This window comes from Nyctereutes procyonoides, unplaced genomic scaffold (genome assembly GCF_905146905.1).
Source record: "Nyctereutes procyonoides isolate TBG_1078 unplaced genomic scaffold, NYPRO_anot_genome, whole genome shotgun sequence".
In the NCBI taxonomy this organism is placed as follows: Eukaryota; Metazoa; Chordata; class Mammalia; order Carnivora; family Canidae; genus Nyctereutes; species Nyctereutes procyonoides.
The window spans coordinates 18976926-18988814 of record NW_026575159.1 but is presented as its reverse complement, the minus strand read 5'-3'; the positions used below and the strand labels follow the sequence as shown (position 1 = coordinate 18988814).

Below are 11889 nucleotides of genomic sequence, written 5' to 3'. Positions count from 1 at the left end.
ATCCATTTTGCTTAATTTTCATATAGTGTGAGGTAAGGATCCAACTTAATTCTTCTGTGACTATATCCAGTTGTCCCAGAATCATTTGTTGAAAACATTATTCTTTTCCCATTCAATGGTCTTGGCATCTTTGACAAATAATAGTTGTCCATATATCTATACACAATTTTTATTGAAGTCATGAAAAAGAATGGACTGGGAGTCTTATATAAATTATATGGAGAAGAGTGGTGCCTCTTTTCAGTAACTCCTTTCCTGGAAACAAAATATGGGGGATTTATTAACTATCACTGTTTTCTAGGAATACAGAGCTCAGATAAAGTCCAACATTGTCAATCTCTACTTTCGCTCAATTTGAAGGAATAGAGTAGGTTTCTGAACAACTAAAAGACAAGCATAAACCTTCTGAGTGAGACAAAGTAGGATCTCTCTAGGACTTTTGTTGGTGTTGTTGATATAAAATAAGTTGAACCATCAGTCGAGAGGTTACAGCAAAAGTCAATTGTTTTAGAATCCAGAAGTCCAGACATCTTAAACAGGGATACCTGAAATTAAAGAGAGAAAATATTAATATAAAAGATTAAGTTAAAGCAAATAACTAGGAATCGACCCTGTGAGTCACAGATTTAGTGGATTCCAAGAGGCTGGTGGAAGAAAATCTTTTGATAAAGCAGTACTGCTGTGGAAATAAATGAAGGCCACCCAAATGAGAATGAGCAAAGACTATTTATTCAGAGCTTGCTATCGTATGGGAGTCAGCCACCATCACTTACTTCTGGCAGAGACTCAAGGCAGGAAGATTAGTGGGCAACCTGTATAATAGACTAAAAAGGAAAAAAGACTTTAGGTATGCCCTGATAGAAAGCAGTTGGCATGAAGAAGTTGGGATGAAACTAATTAGAATTAGGGTATGCTATGTAACTAATTAGGGAAACATTTTTGGCTTTTTATAGTTGGTCTTAAATTGGAAATGAGGAACAAAAATTAGGGAAGCAGGCAGTTGTTGGTTGACCAAGATTTAACTATTGGGACAGTTGCTGCAGAGATGGTGATTTGGCTTACCAGGCTAATTGCTACTGAGGTTATGGACATTTTTCTGTGTAGGGGCAAATAGAAACATCATTCCTTATAGTCTTATTAGACTATTCCTTATGCTCTCATCTGATGAGACTAGAATTGCCCAGAGGTTTTATAAAGGGATGCAGTCATAGATGGCATATCCAGCTGTCAGTAAGACTGAGGGTAGTGGCTACTATTTGAGATAGTCTAATGATGGAATTATAATGAATATGTTCTGACCTAATAATTACATAAGGAGGGGAAAAAAAGGAGAGAAAAGGCCATTATGTGTGAATAACAACCAAGGGTCTATAGGAAATAAGGATGATTATTAACAGACAAGAATAAGACAAGAATCAGACAGAGGTCTTGGTCCAACACTCAAGGCAGAAACTACTCATCATGTGAAGCTATCTATTGTTCCAAAGGTATTCAGTGAGCTGTTTCCTTCCCAAGAAGATGTGTGTTTACAAGATCTCTGAATATCCTCAATGTGAATTCCCCAATTAGAGTAGCCTTCCAATTGTGTGAAACTCTGAATTGCTTCTTTAATCTCTTCAATCATAAAACATGAAACCAAGCATTGACTCTCTGGCATTTTACTATTTTATTTGTTATTAATCATACCTGATAAAGCTCCTTCCATTTAGATCAAAGTGGTTTTCCTCTGATGTATCTTCCAATAGACAAAATATCTTAGTTGAAGATCATAAAAAGGAGCACCTGAGTGGTTCAGTGGTTGAGCATCTGCCTTTGGCTCAGATCGTGATCCTGGGGTCCTGGGATCAAGTCCTGCATCAGGTTCCCCATAGGGAGTCAGCTTCTCCATCTGCCTGTGCCTCAGCCTCTTTCTCTGTGTCTCTCATGGATAAATAAATACAATCTTTAAAAAAAAATCATGAAGAGATGATTTAGAAAAATGATTTAGGGTATCATCTTAACCATTGATGATAGAACTGGGTGTATAATACAAGAGTCCCTTTTAAATTTTGCCATGTCACCATGCAGTAGGGTGAAATCTAATATTGGAGATAAAATTCTCAAATATGTGCATCTTGCAGTCACTAGTTCATAGGGGGATATCTGATGTGTCCCTGAGGGAGTGAACTGCATAGCTATAAGAGCTAGTGAAAGTACTTTTGGCGAAGAGAGCTCGAGGATTTCTGAAAGTCTTGTTAATTTAAATTTAAGAATTTCCATCAGTCTTTTTAACCTTTTCAGGAAGGAGATTGTGGATGATAAGAACAGTATAGCTTTTAAGTAAAGGTAACATCTTATAGAATTGTCTTACAAGGCTGTCGGTTAAGTGTGCATCCTGACTTCTTGATATAAAAGCTGAGATGCGCCAGGTTGAAAACACAAAATCAAGCAGCTTTTTAGTGACCATAATGCCTGTAATTTTTCAGCAAAGGAATGTTGCAGCACATCCTGAATATATATATATATACAATAACTAAAACCTTTTCAAATCTCATATAGGTTGAAGCTAGTTAAAATCCATCTGAAGGTGTTCAAAGTGACACCGAGGGTCCTGGCTGTGTCTCCCCTTTACAGTTTTTCCCGGATTAAGCTGTTGATAGATGATACATGACTTGAAAATAACCTCAGCTGTCTTTTTAGAGTTTTCTCACCAATGTTAAGATAATAATCACTTCATCTCTTCCATGATGAATAGTTTCATGAAGAAATTTAGTTAATACCCATTTTAACTTATCTGCTTTAACCAGGCGGCCATTTTGAGAGTGCCAGAGATTATCTGAGTGAAAGATGCAACCAGATCCTTCTTTTTCAAAAATTGGATGCTATATATTGATGTTTTTAATGACCCCTTTGAAACCCTCCAGAGATATATCCTTTGAGGGTTTAGGTAAGATCATAACCTTCATTAAGGCAGCATTTTTAGCATAATGACCTGCTAGAGCATTTTCTTTAGCTTCTGTATTATCTCTTTTTTTTTTACATAGGCCTCAATATTTATAACAGCCATCCTTCTAGGAATCTAAAGATTTCTTAATTTGCTGTCCATTTTTAGGAGGAAACCAGCAGAGCTGAGAACTCCCTTTGCTGTGATTAAAGCATCCCAGTGTCTTGTACTTGTCCAAAAGCAGATCTGCTACCTGTGTATACGTGTCTGCTCTCTGATCTTTAGCTAGTTGAAAAGCTCTAGGAAGTGCGGTAAGTTTTGCCATGTGGGCTGATTTTACTTCATGTAGGGGATTTTATTCTAAAGAATGATCTTCTTAAATTACTGATAGTATATCCTACTTAATAACTCATTTCAGGTGAAGAATGGTCCCTCAACAAATAATACTAGATCAGATTTCTAGGTGGGATCTATAATATGTTGTTTCTTCCAGGTACAGAAATCCCTCTAAGGGAAATGAGACAATCATGTCGTTCCCATTCTTTTAGGAACAGGGGAGTGGTAAGTTTCAGACTTGAAGAGTGATGTGAGAGAAGAGAGTAACAGAATCTCTTAAGAGGTTAACCAGTTGGCTGAAAAGTACTGTGTGTTCTCAGTCAGTAGCAATGTCTGTGTTGCATGAGGAACCATGAGGTTAAGTAGAGAGCCTAGAACTAGTTCAGCAGAAGCATCGACAAGTCTTGCCATGACACTGATTACCTTAAGTCAAAGGGAAAAAGCCTTTACAGCTGGGTCAAAGGTGAGTCAGTAATAAGCAACTGGTTTTTGATGATCCCCATGAAATTGAGTTGAAACCTTAAGGGCTTGTAGAAATTGTTCATGCACAATTCAAGTTCAATTCAATTCAGTGAAATGGCTTTTGTAGTTAGGAACACCTAAGGAAAGAGACTATTGTTGGACTTTCTTTAGAGTATAGAAGACCTGTTAGGGCTCCCAGATCAGAGTCTCTTACTGAAGACTTAGACAATTCATAAAGAAGTGTTGCAATCACAGAAAAGTTTGGCACCCATAGCCTTTAATTTCCAGTTAAGCCTAGAAATCCTCCTACTTGTCACCTTGAAAGAGGTCTAGAGTAAGTTTGGATAGTCTTTAATCTATTGGGAGAGTGTTTCCCTACCTTAGAGGGGTCATTTCCTAAATAAAGGACAGTGTTTTGAAGCATTTGTCATCTACCTTTTGAAACATTGTGTTCTTTTCCTATTAAGGCTGAGAATAAGCAAATGATCCTTTTTACAAGCTTCCTTGTTCCCCGAACAAAGTAAAAGATTTATATTATATTATATTATATTATATTATATTATATTATATTATAATATTAATCAGAACTGAATAGCAAGGGAAATTTGGATCTTGATTGATTAAGGACATGAGAAAAATAATAGATGGCTTCCGTGCACCCCTGAAGCATGACCTCCCAGGGATGTTGTCCTTTTCAGTGAAGGCAAAAAGATGTTGATTCTCTTGGTCTAAAGGCATGCTGAAAAATGCAAGGGAAAGATCTACCACAGTGAAGCAAGTGGCTATAGGCAGAATAAATGACCGGGTGGTATTTGAATTACATACTACATAGAAACAAAAGATAATAATTTTGTTGATGGTCTTGAAGTCTTGAACAATTTATAACTTTATCCTATGGTTTCTTTTTTGTCAGGATGAGAGTGTTACAAGGCTACTACAGACTATGAGATCTTTGAATATAAGGTTTTTAAAATAGCTTTAAGCTCTTCCTTTGTGTCTGGCCTCAAAGGATATTAGGAAAGTTTGGGTGATGGTTTGATAGGGTCTGTCTGAATTGTAATAGTTCTCCTCCAATTCCATTCCAATTCCAATGTTGGAAATTTTAGCGCATAAAGTGTTAGGTATGGTGTCAAGATCTTTATCAGAAGTATGTAGTGACTATTACAGAGAAGGCAAATATATCCAGAGAAACCCAATTTGATTATAAATAGAGGAGTCTTCTCAAATCCCAAGAAATAGTTCCTCTCATGTGTGTTTGCAAAACCCACTTGCATAATATATATTTCCTTATTAACTTTCCAAGGATGGCACAGAGAAAAAAAAGGAATATTTTTCAGTCAACGATACAAGGGTTACAGTTAAGGGCTGTGAATTATGTAAAATGCCTGCTTCAAGATTTGTGTGGAATCAGAAAAGACCCCGAATCGCCAGGGGAATATTGAAAAAGAAAACCAGAGCCGGAGGCATCACAATGTCGGATTTCAAATTGTACTACAAAGCTGTGATCATCAAGACAGTGTGGTACTTGCACAAAGACAGACACATAGATCAGTGGAATAGAATAGAGATCCCAGAAATGGGCCCTCAATTCTATGGTCAACTAATATTCGACAAAGGAGAAATAGACTATCCACTGGAAAAAGGACAGTCTCTTCGATAAATGGTGCTGGGAAAAGTGCAGAAGAATGAAACTAGACCACTCTCTTACACCATACACAAAGATAAACTCAAAATGGATGAAAGATCTAAATGTGAGACAAGAATCCATTAAAATCCTAGAGGAGAACACAGGCAACACTCTTTCTGAACTTGGCCAAAGCAACTTCTTACAAGATACATCTATGAAGGCAAGCGAAACAAAAGCAAAAATGAACTAGTGGGACTTCATCAAGATAAAAAGCTTCTGCACAGCAAAAGAAATAGTCCACAAAACTAGAAGACAACCTACAGAATGGGAGAAGATATTTGCAAATGACGTATCAGGTAAAGGGCTAGTATCCAAGATCTATAAAGAACTTCTTAAACTCAACTGCAAAGAAACAAACAATCCAATCATGAAATGGGCAGAAGACATGAACAGAAATTTCACCAAAGACCTACGCATGTGCACATGAGAAAATGCTCCGCATCATTTACCATCAGGAAAATACAAATCAAAGCCACAATGAGATACCACCTCACACCAGTGAGAATGGGAAAAATTAACAAGACAGGAAACAACAAAAGTTGGACAGGATGTGGAGAAAGGGGAACCCTCTTGCACTGTTGGTGGGAATAGGAACTGGTGCAGCCACTCTGGAAAACTGTGTGGAGGTTCCTCAAAGAGTTAAAAATAGAGCTACCCTATGACCCAGCCATTGCACTGCTGGGGATTTACCCCAAAGATACAGATGCAGTGGAAAGCCGAGACACCTGCACCCCAATATTTATAGCAGCAATGTCTACAATAGCCAAACTGTGAAAGGAGCCTCGGAGTCCATCGAAAGATGAATAGATAAAGAAGCTGTGTCTATGGATTCAACGGAATATTTCTCAGCCATTAGAAACAACGAATACCCAGCATTTGCTTCGACAGGGATGGAACTGGAGGGTATTATGCTGAGTGAAGTAAGTCAATCAGAGAAGGACAATCATCATGATTTTACTCATACGAGGAATATAAAAAATAGTGAAAGGGATTATAAGGGAAAGGAGGGAAACTGAGTGGGAAAAACTAGAGAGGGAGACAAACCATGAGAGACTCCTAACTCTGGGAAATGAAAAAAAGTTTGCAGAAGCGGAGGTGGGCGGGCAATTGGGGTAACTGGGTGACGGGCACTGAGGATCAGGGCACTTGATGGGATGAGCACTGGGTGTTATACTATATGCTGGCAAATCGAACTCCAATAAAAATATATTTTAAAAAAATTAAAATATAACTTAAAAAAAATTAAATACCTGCTTTTATGTGCTATGTTTTCTCTGAAGAAGAGGTTGAGTAATGATGGTAGAATTTAAAAAGAAAGAGTAGTACTCATTATCTACCAGGAATTAATGAGGTTCACCATCTATATTTGTAACTCACTTTGTTTGCTTAAAACTAATCCAGAATAGTGAACACATTTTCCTTTCTTATTGATCTAAATTGAAGGGAGTTTTTTGTTTTTTCCTTTCCCGGAGGAGGAGAAGACTGAGATTTAGATGATTCCATGAGAGCTGCCAGTGCTGGTAGAAATGAAATGGTTCTGCAGCTCACATCTCAAACCCCAAACTCAACAATCTGTGCCATCTAACACATGGAATATCAGAGAGAATGCTCTTTCTGAATCAAAAAGGGAAAACAAAAAAAGCCCTCAGGACCAAAATTTGAGACAGAAACAGCACCTCATCTACTTTTACTGGTGACCTACAACAAAACTTGTCCAAATGGGCAGTTGTGGCAAGAAAAGCAAATTCATAGGTCTGTGAGGCTGGTGAGCAATAGGCTTAGAAAGCATATGCTTGTGTTCTACTATGATTCTCCTTCTTAGATATAACACTTTTAGACGGTACTCCACGGGTCAGTAACACAAATGCAAAAAAAAAAGAAAAAAGATGAAAAGAATAGCTTGATTCCACCAATGATGCCAAACAAATGGGTGGGCACTGATGACAAAACCTGGGTACCAAACTCAGAAGAAATGACCAAAGAAATCAACATGAAGAGAGTAGAGTTCAGGTCTGTGCTGACTTACCACTTATTGTGGACTTGACAAGCAGTGAGCAGTGAGGCACAATGGGTTCTATTGCCTGGTTGAAAACTGGAGGCCGTGGTGATGGTCGGTGCAAACTATATCTTGATGGAAACTCTGAGAAAGCTGTAGTAATAAATGAAAATCACTGAAATAAAAACAAACAAATGCTATTGATTCAGAGCTTGCTATAGCAAAGGAGTTACCACCATCACCTGAGATGAGCAGAAACTCAAATGCAGGTAGAGTAGTGGAAAGCTCTAGAGTAGAAAAGGGGAAGGTTTCAGGTAATGCCCTAACTGGAGACTGTTGGCTTACAGAAGCTAGAGGACTAACTAGAAGTGGACCATCCTATATGATTGGTCAGAGTACATATTTGGCTTTCTATGGTTCATCCTAAGTGAAAAATATGAGCAAAAATTAGAGAAGCTGGCAATTATTGACTAGGCCCTGATTTGGGACTGATGTTGATCAGGTTATACTAGGCTGCTTAGACTAATTACTATAGAGGCTGTTGATCAGGGCTCCATTTTGTATACGGTCTGGCCATTATTTGTTTCTGTATTCAGTCTCTTACCACTCATTGAATTTTTTGAATCCGAGACACCAGTTGTATTGGTGGTGTTGTCCACAGCATTGGTTACTACTCCAGTAAGGAATGGATAACCTGAGAATTTCACCAGACTTGCTTGGTAGTCTAAACAGTGGACTATCCAGGGAAAGAACTGGACCATGAATGGTTAGTTGGGATGATGAGTCCTTCTAGTTTTATAAAAAGTTCTTAGACTTGAGCTTGCAATAACTCTTCAGATCTTACAGGCAAAGACCAGTTACAAGGCAACTTTAGAGTCCCAACAAAAACTTGGCAATCAATTTTTAGTTCTCAATGACTCAATGACAAGTAGGAGGCAGAAAAATTGAAAACTTTGCTTTGAAGCTATGATGAGTTTGTAGCCAAATATTGAAGGAACCTGGAAGAACTGAAAATTTGGTAAGAGTTCACAAGCTGTGCAAGGTGAGAAAATGCACTTCAATTTAGAAGTAAACACCGAGGGGATCCCTGGGTGGCACAGTGGTTTGGCGCCTGCCTTTGGCCCAGGGCGCGATCCTGGAGACCTGGGATCGAGTCCCACGTTGGGCTCCCGGGGCATGGAGCCTGCTTCTCCCTCTGCCTGTGTCTCTGCCTCTCTCTCTCTCTCTCTCTCTCTCTCTGTATGACTATCATAAATAAATAATAAAAAAAGAAGTAAACACCAAAATGGTTTTTCAACAGGAAATGAGAAACCTTGGTTACCAGACAAGACAAAGTTTGAATATCCATCAGATACCTGCAGTTTATAGAGGTGTAAAATAGCCCAAAGACAATGAATAGGGTCAGAATCTGGTAATCCAGAAGAGCATGCTATAGTTTCCCATTGAAACACAAAATGCTCTCTTTAGTCTCTTTCTTCCCATTGATCAAAGACAATCTCAAAGAAAGATCATTCTTGATCACAAAACAAAGCTGATCTCATTAGACATGGCCCAGCTGTTTACATAGATGCAGCAAGAATGACAAGCTACCACATAGGTCTTCTATTTTGCTTTGAAGGACATTTTCATAAAGAACTTCAGATTGGACTTTCCAATGCCTCTTGAGGATAGGAAGCCAAGCCACAACTTCACCATCATTTTTCACCTGCAGTACCTAGTGATTTGGTGGAAGTCCTCTCTTCCTGAGGTCCCCAAAATGTCCTAAGCTTCCTGAGCCCGCCAGGAAGTGACCTTCCTTGCTCACCTATAAGGCTGAGAACCCTATAAAGCCAGTTACTGGGCCAGTTTTCCCAAGAAGGACTTGGTAAGTGTTGGCCCCAGAAAGTCAACCTTAGTCCTGAAAAATGTCTGGTCACATCCGTTGAAATGAGCATCACTTGCAAATGTGACGTTGTAGACAACGCCAGCCTTGATTGCATAACCAGTGTAGCCAATTCTGTCCTCATAACAAGGTGGACGGATTCTTACTGAATCTATGCAAATAACTAGAGTGCCATGAAAACAGGAATCCTCAATAAGAATTCCCCAAATTGGCAGCCCAGGTGGCTCAGCGGTTTAGCGCCACCTTCGGCCCAAGGCCTGATCCTGGAGACCCGGGATCGAGTTCCATGTCGGGCTCCCTGCATGGAGCTTGCTTCTCCCTCTGCCTGTGTCTCTGCCTCTCTCTCTGTGTCTCTCATGAATAAATAAATAAAATCTTAAAAAAAATTCCCCAAATTTAGAAGGATGAGTCAGAGCAGAAAAAATAAGGGTTTCATTTTTGCTTTACAAGAGCATAGTCTACTCAATTGTTATGAGTAATGAATATCTCAGCAGAAAAGAGAGAGTGGTTCCTTACAATCAGAAAGCAGAGCATTAAAGCATCAGCACTGTTCCAAACAAAGCCCATATCTATGCAGTTTATTCAATTCATTCAGTGCTTTATAATTAATTCCTGTTCCACTTGATCTTGGGTTAGTCATCTCATGAACACATCTGCTTCTTGACTGGATGTCTGGAATTCCTGACTCAGTCCACTGGTATGATCTCATAGTTATTGAAGTAATACCATCTGAAGCCTGTACCCAAGAGTACCTGGCACAGTCTTCTTCACCAGGCTTTTAGTCCTTTGTTGAAGCAATTCCAGGTGCTTTCATGGAATCATCAGAAGTAAAACAAAACATGCAAACTCTCTGTAGATGACAAAAGACTAGAAATATCTATTGTTTACTTACTATGAGAATGATCTGAAGAGAATTCATTACAAGAATAATGCAATTACAAGCATACCTGATTGTTTCAGTGGCATGCAAAATGAAATCAAGTCAATCCAAAAAAGTTGTTGACAAAATATGTATAAACACAAAGATTTATGCCTATTTTCAAAGAAGAGTAGAGATTACACCTATTTTATGAAAATAGATTAACATCGTCTTCACAGACAAATTATAAGATATAAAAATTCCAAAACATTAGGTGCCATGTACACCTAGCACAAAGTTAGACTATGCCAACAATATATCAAGATTATCAAGTAAATAGATCCAATACATCTAACGTAGGTTCTAAACATCAGTAGTAAATTAATAAAACTCTATAGATAAATGATGTGAACCCCCAATAGAATACTACTGCCCCAAATACACTAGATTCAAGTTCAAAAGTAAAGTTACAACCAAGGTAATGTGTTTTAAAAATAATTGAAATTATGTCCGCTAATACAATACTGCTTTTGTCTTATAGGCAAAGCAACACCAAGACTGATAAATAGAAACATATCATGGACAGCAAAAGCACTGATCATCGTCTAGGACCTTCCCATACAGAATACAATTTTTTAAATATTTATTTTAATAACATTTTACCCATACAAATTTAACCTAGGGAAGTCTAGGCATTTCTTCTGATTTAAGAATATTTCCCATGAAACTCATGATCAGTAACATACCAAATAACCCTCATTATTCCTAACATTTCTCTTTTTACAAGGTGAAAGAACAAAAATCATAGTGACTTTTGGGAGACCCCAAAATTTGGGTGCTGACAAGGCTAATCAAACTTTGAGCTTGATAAAACTTTAGGACCACAAGGCCTTCAAACCCATGTATATTTTCTGTGCTTAAACTTGTTCACTCATCTCAAGTGCAGACCCCGCCCTATGTGCTTAGCCACAAACCAATACTTCCTGCCTTGACTTCCCTGTTAGCACAATATTTGATGAAGATTAAGTTTTAAGAACGCACTCGCACACCAGCTTTCACCTCCCCACCTCCTACTCTCCATGGCCACCTATCCCAGGTGTCTCTGCATTTAAAAGCTTTGCCCACCCACCCCTCCCCGGAGACATTCTTGACTTAGTCTTCATGCAGCTTCCTATAATGATATTCTCTTCCTACTGCAATAACTTTCTTAAGGAAATCCTTCAAACTAATGTGCAGATTACATTTTTTGCATTTTTTTTCTTTGACAGTTATGACGTTGTGACTCTGACAGAATGCCAAATACCCCCAGGATCTTGCTTTCTTCACCCCAGGGTCAACGCCATCTTAGCAGATGCTGGGTCCTTTCCTGGCTGGGATGGGAAGTCGGGATCCACAGCGGTGAGTCTCACTCCTGGTCCAGTGTTCCAAACATGTGTCTGTTTTAGTATGGTAAAGACTGGGCTTTATTCTTCATTTTTGTCTTTTTTCTTCCTTCTATTTCTCTCCTTCTTCTGGCTTTCCTGGGTGTGATTAAAGCCTCTGCCTCTCTCCTGGGATATCATACCTTGGATTAAAGTCCTTAGCACCAACAGGTATTCCTTTCACTATCAAGAGAAATTGTCAATCTAACCATAGTTCCACACACTCTTCCCTGTGTGAGGTAAGCTTGGACATTATTCACACTGATTTCACCCAATCTCTTCAAAATGACAGAATTTCACTAAAAAAGCAAAAAAAATAAAAA

The 11889-nt window shown here is 38.5% G+C and overlaps 1 long non-coding RNA gene across 1 annotated transcript; it reads right to left on the bottom strand.

Annotated features, from left to right (window-relative positions):
• Window positions 1-216: 216 nt before the first annotated feature.
• Window positions 217-7566, bottom strand: LOC129502664 (uncharacterized). Its single transcript, XR_008662999.1, has 3 exons — window positions 7435-7566; window positions 1687-1942; window positions 217-545 (listed from the first exon to the last, which is right to left on the bottom strand). It is a non-coding gene; the product is annotated as an uncharacterized LOC129502664 (long non-coding RNA).
• Between the last annotated feature and the right edge of the window lie 4323 nt (window positions 7567-11889).